Raw genomic sequence first — 10,090 nt, 5'->3', positions numbered from 1 at the left:
TCCTGTGTTGAAATAAGTCTAGTACAATTCAACAGCAAGTTTTACCTGCTGCAACAGGCAGAGCCATTATTTGAGAATTTCCACTAAACAAATAAGCCTTCACATGTCATTTGGTGAGCCACGTGGACAACGCACATGAAAGGCTGGTCACGTGCATCACTGTGTCTTGTCAATGTGAGCGATTTTTGCACCCTAATAGAGGTGTGTGTGGTTTGGCTCTGTTAACAAATTCTCCGTCCTTCTCCATAAGGTTTAGAAACAAAAGTGCTCTCTTTCTACACCTCTCATCGGCCTTTTATCTGGAGCCTTCCTGTGGGCTAGAGTAACTGGATGCTCATGATTTCAAGAGGAGGCCTCACTTACTTGGGACTGGCTCCCAGAAATGCACTGGACCTGCTGGTTGCCCTTTGCTGTCATTTGCTTTGGGCATCACATGTCTTTTGACTCCTCTCCAAGTTAGGAGTCTCCCCAGCTCTTCAGTCCTGTTGGAGGTTATTGGTGGCTACCCTGGGCAAGGAAAAGCCGCAGAAGATATTGAATCACAATTCAGATCAAATAGACTGATTGCCTTTCAACTTAGTACTATTCACATTTGGGGCTGGATCTCTCTCTCTCTCTCTCTCTCTCTCTCTCTCTCTCTCTCTCTGGTAGAGGGCTGTCCTATGCATGTGCATTGTAGGAGGTCTGTCGGCACCCCTGGCTTCTACCCACTAAATGCCAAGAATAGTCCTCCCTCCACTTGTATATTTCAAGCTGTTACTAGACATTGCCAAATATCCCCTGGTGGAAAAATCACTCCTGGTTAGGAACTACAGATTTAGGGGAGCATAGAAGTTATGAGGTTCATTGATTCTGGTGATATCCCAGCACCCACGCTGGGGTGAAGATGCTCATCTGGGAGGAATTGCCAATTAGCGATGAGATGGTAAGAGTGTCCAATTTGTTCAGTTCTTTGGTGAATGTAGGACAAAGGCAGAAAAAAGGAAAGGTTAGCTTGTAAGTCCTCCCCAGTGTTTGATGAAAATGTCCCCAGAAATCCCAGCCCATTTAGTTTGCATTTGATTCTCAAAAAGCCCTTTTGTGACAACTGTCCAGATAATTGTTGGGACAGAGGAATCGGACCAAGAATGGTGAGGCTCAAGTCAGGAAGCCTCCTGATGGGACCAGCTTTGGGAGCCACCCATGGTGAGTCTCAACAGTACTAGAGCACCATGTCTGGGCTGGGAAACGATGGAGGCCTGACGTGGCCTTCCAAAGGGATTGAATTCCAGTGGGGCAATATACCTGCTGCCTGGCCAACAGATGGGTGTTGAGCTCCACAGTAGGGAGGGGTGAGTTTAGGGGCTGGGACCTAGACAGAAATAGGAAGCTCCCCCACCTCCTGGCAGTTCACAGGCTGGCCGGGGAGTCAGATACCGGAAAGGGGGAAGCCAGTGCCCTCCAAGCACAACCAAGGAGTGCAGACCCTGAGTGCTGGAGGAGTTTGCAGGGGAGGGGTCAGGCAAGGGTCCCCGAACGCAGTAAGAGCATAGATGAACTTGGCAGCTAGAGAAAGCTGGACAATGCACAAGTTGTCTGGGAACATCAGGAAGGCTGGGTTGGCAGGGAAATTATTCCCCTTCAGAAATAGTGAGCAAGGCATCGGTTTGGGGCAGTAGTGAGATGTGAAATGGAGGAGACAGAGCCAGGGCAGCATGGAGGAGTCCTGAATGCCAGGACCAGGAGACCAGAGTCCTGCCATGGACATCAAGGAGGGAACCATGGACGGGCTTCTGCACAGAATCAAGGATGTGCAAACACGAGTGACAGACTGAGTGAGGTCTGGGCCCAGATGGCAAGGAATCCTTCAGGGGCCAGGCCTCAGCTCAGCTTACATCGGCCTAGCCCTCTCTGAGGAGCCAGGCCATGCCCCCTCCCATGGGCCTGCGTGCTCCCTGGTTGTGTTCCCTGCATTTTAACGAGTCAACAAAACACTCTCCACAAAGGCCACAGTGTACGGAGAGCAGGGGCCTGTGTGTTTCTCAGCATCACAGCCCATTTATCCCACCTGTCTGTGGCCCCTTGAGAACCGCACACCCGCCCAGAAGTGGGGAGTTAGGCCGTTACCAAAAGAATCTGATCGATGGAGACAACCAATTGAGAATAATGAGGTCAAAAGCCCTTCTGTTTCCTTAAGCACCAGTTGGCCGTGGTTGAGTTTTCTGCCGGAATCATCTGGAGTTCTGCAGGCCCTCAGCATGGGCGTGTGAACAGTGGGTAGGGGGTCCCCCTGGACCCACTCAGTACCCCCAGCTCTGAGGAGGTGAAGGTGATACCTCCCAGGGCATCTTGCAGGGTGGATGCGGTAGCAGGCAGTTTCAAAGGCAGGCGTCATCTTGGGGTATACTTGGAAGGTGTCCCCTCAGTTTTCCTGGGACCCTCCTGTGCTAGGGTGGTGAGGGCCAGAGTGGATCCTTCCTCTAACACTTGGAGTTACCTTGAGATAAGTGGGGTTGACACTGATGTCTGCCTCTTACCCACATTTGCACAAGTCCCCAAGGGAGCATCTCTGTGGGTCTCCCTCCAGCCCTTTGCTTTAGGAGCTTAGGGTGAGGGACAGGCTTCCAGGATTCCTGCTGCCTCCAAGGCCCGGCATTGTGTATCAGATCAGGAGCACATGATATTGTGATCAGAGGCATCTTTCCCGGGGTCCCTGATGCTCCTCCCCACCAGCTGCAATCGGAGCAGCATGGGTTCTGATGGGGACCCTGGCCTCACACCACCCCATCTCCATCTTTGCAACTGGTTGGTGCCTTCACAGTCACACAGAGAGGACTTCTAGCCTGGGGATAGAGGCCTGGGGTCTTGGGGGTGTTTGCTCTTTAACTCTGCTGTCTTATGAGCAGATGGGCTGTCTCATGAAATGCTTCTCCTTCAAAGCACGGTTTTCAGAGTCCAGGCGCCAGATGAGGCTCTAGAGGCTGAGGCATGGAAACAATTGGAAAATGACTCTAGTCCTCCCTGAGCATGGAGTGAGAGGGAGACAGATGGGCAGACTAACAAGAAGCATCGCCCCCTGGGGGGTGAGAGCTCGCACCCTGAGAAAGCAACCTGTGGGCTGCCTGAGAGCAGAGGAGGGGGCTTCTCCACAAAGAAAGGGAGCATCCTTGGAGGAAGGACCAGGACTTTCATGTGGGTAGGAAAGGGGCAGTGAGTGCCTGGAACCATCTGGGGTGGGTGGAAGGGAAGAGACAAGGGGAAGGGGACCATTTTCTATCTTCCAGTTCCACTGCTCAAAATTCAAATTTCCAGTATAGAAATCCTATGGACTGGCTTGAGTCCAACCTGGTCTAGCTCTTGGCCTGGAGAAGGCACTTGTATCAGCAATCTGAGGCAGCGCACGAAGGTAGAGGGCTAGGTCCCCAGGAAAAACAATTGAGGATGCTATTGGCCAAGGGAGGAGGTGATAGTGTGCTGGTCATCAAGTTGCAGTAGGGGTGGAGGGCATTTGTTCCCTTACATGGGACGTCCTGGGAGTGAGGGGAGGTAGAGTGAGCTGGCCAGTCATGGAACACCCCAACAGGAAGTACCAGAGAAGCAGGAAATGTTGGAGGGGTTTGTGAGGGCCTGTCTGTTACCTCTGGGGTCTTCTCTTCCCTGGCAGCTGTTGCTGTTGGCTATCTTTTACGGAGAACAAGTCACTTTGCTAGGGGGCTCTAATACATTAGCACATGTGTCCTCACAACTCCACAAAGTAGGTGATCCTTCCTCATCTTACACACAAACCAACTGAGGCTTGAACACTCTAAGTTCCTTGTCTGCATGGCCAGGATGTGGTGGAGTCAAGACCTCAACCAGGGTTCTAAGATTCCCTGTCCCTTACATGTCACTGTCGAGACTTCTGATTGCTCCTACATGCTTCAAATCTCCAGGTGTGCTGTTTAAATCATGGAAAAAATAAAGCAAGTTCAGGTACAGTGGCTCACATCTGTAACCCCAGCTCTTTGGGAAGCCAAGGTAGAGGATGGTTTGAGCCCAGGTGTTCAAGACCAACCTGGGCAACATAGCAAGACCTCATGTCTACAAAAAATTAGCCAGCCATGGTGAAGTGCACCTCTAGTCCCATCTACTTGGGAAGCTGAGGCAGAAGGATCACCTGAGCCCAGGAGATCAAGGCTGCAGTGAGCTGTGATTGCACCAACGCACTCCAGCCTGGGTGACAGAGTAAGATCCCTACTCAAAAATAAAATGAATAAATTAGGAAACTCAGATGTTTCTTAAAATTTTGTGATACCCTCCCCTCAAGGTGACTTGGGGCCCAGCAGTGTCTTGGAGCCACAGTGAGGACCTATCGCATGTGCCACCCCTCAAGGACAGTGGGGGGTCAGGACTGGAGTCATTCCTTTGCCAGGACAGAGGAGGAAGACCAAGTATATGGCCAAGAAATCCAGGCAGGTAGGAAACTTTGCCAAGTTCTAAGAGATAAATCAACAGCATCACTCTTACTCTATTTTTAAATTAAAATTTTTTAAAATGTATATTTTCCCAGGCACTACATTCCTGTGGTTCAAAAATCAAAATAGTATAAGATGGGGATGAAAGCCCTTGCCTCCCTCTGTCCCCACCTCCCAGTCCTTCCCTTTCCGCTCTCCTCTGCTCCTCCCTTCCTCTCTCCCTCCCTTCCTCCCTCCCTCCCTCTTTTCTTCCTTCCCTCTTTTCTTCCTTTAGAAAGCATCATTTACAGACTCTCATGTTCGCCTTCAAGGCTGTAAATCTCCCACTCAGGAAGCCCAGTACATTCAGTAAACGTCCAGTCTGTTCTTCAGCTTAGAGGAAAGTCTGTCTCCAAGCCATTATCGGGAACTTTAAAATCCTGTTCTGAAGAATCCTTGCTCTGAGGGAAGCACATTAACTTCATGCCTTTATTCATTGCCTAAATTAAAGTGAGACCTAAACTCTCATTCTTGAAGAGGTAATCTATCATCTAGGAAGAGACCCCCTGCTTTTCTGACTTAGAAACACTGCTGTTTTGTGTAACAGCCAGAAAATACATTAAGAGAGCCCAAGGGATCCTTTATACTTGGAGTTGCCTCTGTTGTAGCAAGATGCTGGATGCCCTGCCCACCCCCATCCCCTGCATTTTTTTTTTTTTTGAGTCAGAATCTCACTCTTGTCATTCAGGCTGGAGTGCAGTGGCATGATCATGACAATCATGGCTCACAGCAGTCTTGGCGTCCTGGGCTCAGGCAATGCTTCTACCTCAGCGTTCCAAGTAGCTGGGACTACAGGTGCCCGCCACCATGCCTAGCTAATTTTTAAATTTTTTTTGTAGAGATGAGGTTTTGCTATGTCACTTAGGCTGGTCTCGAACTCCTGGGCTGAAGCAATCTGCTTGTCACAGTCTCCCGAAATAGTGGGATTACAGGCATAAGTCACCGTGCCTGGTCTGTTTCCTTCCTTTTGAAAGGGAATGGATCCTTTGGTCAGTGGCTCTGGCCATCGAAGCTTGTCCTATTCGGGCCACTGACGAATGTACTGGAATGGAGGAGGGCACCAGAGTCATCGGGCTAAGATTACTCTTCTCTCTAAAAGAACAGAAACTTTCCCCTCTTCATCATCAGAGGCTTGGCATTTGCTCAGCAAAAGGTAGTAATAAAACACTCTCAGAACTGGGGCCAGTTTCTGAGAGTCATATAAACGGCACATCAGAGAGGAGCACGCGCCCTCTTAGAGATTCTGGGTGCTTAATGAGCAGCAGCATGCGCTAAGGCACTGGAAGGGAATGGAGACCAGCCAGTCTTGCCAGCATCTGAGACTTGGAGTCACAGTGACCAGCAGAACTATGTAAGCCCAGCCACCTTCCTTGAGGCACAGAAGCTAGGAAATGTCCAAGAAACTTGACCAGGGAAATAGAAAGGGAGCCCGTACTTGCTTTTCAGGGACTCCAACAGTAAAGTTTCTATGATTTCAGATCCCTTAGCCTCATAGGCCAGGAGTGGGCAAACCGTGACCTATTCACATGAAGTTCTTTCTCCCTCCCTCCTTTCTTCCTTTCAGATGAGATCTTGCTATGTTGCCCAGGCTGGTGTTGAACTCCTAGCCTCAAGCAATCTTTGTGCCTTGGCCTCCTGGTCTCATGCGAAGTTTTATTGGAACATATTCACGCCTTTGCTTTTGTGTTTTCTCCATGACCTCTCTTGTACTATAGGGCAGGTTGAGCAGTAGCGACAGAGACCTATGGCCCTCAATGCTGGAAATAATTTACTGTCTAGCCCTTCACAGAAAAAGTTTGCTGACCCCTGTTGTAGGTCATAAAGAGAAGCATCTCCTGTAAAAGAAAAATGAAAGGCATTTTCCTGAGCTATGGAGTGGCCTGAGGAACATAAGACAAAGACAAACAGGTCAGGTCATTTTCTATGGAACTGGAGAGAAAGTCTGAGACCAGACTTCCCAGTAGTACTGTTCAGAGATTGCCCCCACCCTGAGAGAATGGTGCCTGTTTGCTGACTTGGTCTGGGCAAGCAGGGATGGAACTGGCAATTATAAGAAGGTCACCAGTTCTTCTCCAAGGATGCCTGGGCATCAGACAGTCCTCACAACAGTTATATCTCCAGGAATAAATTCTATAGATAAACAGTCCTTTAATCCCAGCCACCTAGGGGGTCCTCAGAAGATGAGACTCTTAGATGCCCATGTCCCAGTGAAGGTCAACGATAAACCACCCCCAAAAAGGCTCCTCCTTGTCTTCCAGTAGACTTAGTGTCTGAGGGGATGGTTCTGTCCCACTGCTGACTGGGGGTTCTCTGAGGTTTTTACCCTCTGCCTGGATAAGGAAGAGACAGCCCCTTGGGCAAAGAGAGAGTGGCAGGTTTAAGTCAGCACTCCTCAGGAAGGGGGGACACATCACTGAGTTGGTGACCCTCAAGGGCTGGATCCCTTAACTGTGAACAGCATCTTAACCTGTTCTTATACTCCAATCTCATACTCTCCTACTTAGGTAAGTTAAAGACTGACTTTAATTTCTTTTTCTTCTGCAGGATTATTCATGTATTTATTTAACTCTTATATAGAGCATTATTACTATGTGCCATGCACTGTTCTAAATGTTTCAAAACATAGCTCCTTTAATCCTACTAACAATCTTACAATGGAAACACAGAGAGGTTAAGCAACTTGTCCAACATCACAGAGTTAATATATAGCAGAGCTAAGATTTCAACCCGAGCATTTTAGCCTTAGAGTCTATGCTTTCATGCTGCCTATGCTAAGATGATTTTAAAGAAGAAGGAGAAGGAGAAGGAGGAGGAGGAGGAGGAGAAGGAGAAGAAGAAGAGGAAGAAGGAAAGAAAAAAAGAAGAAGAAAGAAGGAAAAAGAAGGAGGAGGAGGAGAAGGGGAAGGAGAGAAGGAGGAAGAAGAGGACAAGGAAGGAAAGTATGAGCACAGGGCCAAAAAAAAAAATCTAATTTTACAAGTGTTTCACTGGGGTTTTCTTTTTACTGGCTCCTTGTTAGTTCCATCACTTTCAGTATTCTACACCTTATTCATTCTTTGGATTTTACTTTCATTTGGTTGGAAGATATCCTCAAGTAAATTTCTCAGAGATTTCCCACAAGAAGAAAGCTTTCTGACCACTTGAATGCCTGAAGATGTTCTAACAATCTATTCCTATTTGTGGGTTCCATATTTGCAAATTCTCCTATTCACTCAACTTATTTGTAACCCTAAAATCAATGTTTGCACACTTTTGAGGCCATTTTTGGACATGGGCGATTGGTGCCAAATTTGAGTTGCCCAACATCCTAGCTGAGGTCGAACAAGGTGATGCTCTGCCTTCTTGTCCAGCTCTCACACTATAAGCATGATGTCATTTTGTGATCTTACTGCCATGTTTTTTCACATTTTTGTGTTTTTATTGGTGACTTCACTGTTTAATATGCCCCCCCCCAAGTGTAGTGCTGAAGTACTGTCTAGTGTTTCTAGTCACAAGAAGGCTGTCATATGCTTTATGGAGAAAACATGTATGTTGGATAACTGTTGGGGCATGAGTTGTAGTGCTATTGATCACCAGATTAATGTTAATGAACCAACAATATATGCTGATAAGATGTCTTCAAGCAGAAACACATATAAAGCAAGGTTATGCATTGATGGGTTGACATATACATCATGACCAGAGGTTCTTGGGAACTCAACTCTGTACTTTCCCTAGAAATAGTGGTTCAGTATTTGATAATTCAATGTTTGTGGCAACTTTATAGACAGTAACTAACTCAAATAACAAAAATCATCTCTGTTTTTTGCTCGTTTTTGATATGCAGATTTGCTAACTGGAGAATTCTACACTGACAATTATTTCTCCTCAAAACTGAAAAGGTGTTGTTTCATTGTCTTTTACTGATGCCAATCTGACTCTGTCTCTGGATATTTTAAGGATCTTCTCCCTATTCTTGGTGCTTTGAAATTCCATGAGGACTTGTCTAAGTGTGTGTGTGTCAGTGTGCAAGGTTGTGTGTTCCTTTCTGCTGCTAGGGATAACTTTCTCTCTGAAGACTCATGTCCTTTTTACATCTCTAGGATTTTTTTCTATTATTTATTTGAAACCATCGCATTTCTGCTCAGTTTCCTCTGGTTTTCCCTTTTAGAATTCATATTAAATAGACCTTGGGCCTGCTGGATTGATCTACATCTCTAGTCTTTTCCCACATATTTAATTTAATTTTTTTTCCTTTTTCTTTCTCCTGGGACATTTCCTTGACTTTAATTTTCAGTCCTTTTCTTTTGATATATGCTCTTGGCAGTCACGTATTTTACTGTTTAAGAGTTTCATTCTTTTTCTATAATTGACTTTTTTAATAGCATCTGCTCCTGGTTCAGAGTGCAGCATTGTCTTGAATCTTTCAGCATGCTGTTAAGAGTGGTCCCCTTGCCCCCTTTTAAGTTATTTCTGTTTCTTCTGGGTCAACAGTTCTGCTGTGTAGCTTTGCTTTTTGCTTTATACATTATTTTATACATTAGGTGACTTTAGTTGTCTGGTCACATGTAAGAATGAGAGGCGAGGGTGGTGCTCCCGGTTACCAGATTGGCACAGCTTTAGTTGCACGTCTCCATTTGTCTTCGGCCTCCTCTCTGAGCAGGAAAGCCGACGGGCCCTCCACACACGGGAGTGGGCTGGCCAGCTTCCATGAGAGCAAACACACAGGGACCTGAGTGTTTTGATTTGGAGACTCTCAAATGCCATGGGTAGGGGGGATTTTTCTTAGGTGCAATCACCTATTGTGCGTTCTACTCAGGCAATTTGTTCAGTTTTCTGGAGAAGAATCATCTCCTCTTCCTTTTTCTCCTTCTTCCCTTTCCTTCCCTCTCCTCCTCTGTTTCCTTTTCCTCTCTCTCCTCCTCCTCCTCTCTCCTTCCTCTCCCTCTCCTTCCTTTCTTTCCTCTTCCTGCCTCTCCTCTCCTCTCCTCTTCCTCTTTCTCCTCCTCCTCCTCTTCCTTTTAGACCTGATTTGCAGTTGTGTATGATCTGCAAAACAGGACTTTGACCTTTACAACTGACAAAAGAATCTGGAATGATTCAATGGTGGGGTAGCAATGAGGGCATTTTCACCCTTGGGCGTGCCAATGACACACATCTTCCTATGATGATGAATGTAACCATGGCCCCCTTCACCATCACAAAGAAAGGCAGAAATCCAGGCGCTCAACCCATGTGGCGGTGCTGAGGTACATGGATCACCCAGGGGATCACTGAAGTGGCAAAATAAAATTGCAACTGCACATGGGATATGGCTGTGGAGAGAAACCAACTGACATTCAGAGCAAACACCTAGAAGCATCACTATAGCAAGTATGTAGCCCTGGAAAAGGTGATCTGAGAAGGTGCTATCAAAAGGCACCTTGTTGAGAAAAAAATACTGGAAAATGTTGAGATTTAGAACTAGGAGGGACTTAGAGCTCATCTAGTCCAACAGCCTCACTTCAGAAATGAGTAAACGAGCCGGGTTCGGTGGCTCTGCCTGTCATCCCGCGCCTTTGGGAGGCTGAGGTGAGTGAATTGCCTGAGCCCGCAGGTTCGAGACCTGCCTGGGCAATTTGGCAAGACCTCATCTCTAC

Source organism: Carlito syrichta, unplaced genomic scaffold (assembly GCF_000164805.1).
Source record: "Carlito syrichta isolate Samal-C Ts95f unplaced genomic scaffold, Tarsius_syrichta-2.0.1 Scaffold271031, whole genome shotgun sequence".
NCBI classification, from domain to species: Eukaryota; Metazoa; Chordata; class Mammalia; order Primates; family Tarsiidae; genus Carlito; species Carlito syrichta.
This window is presented reverse-complemented; position numbering follows the sequence as displayed.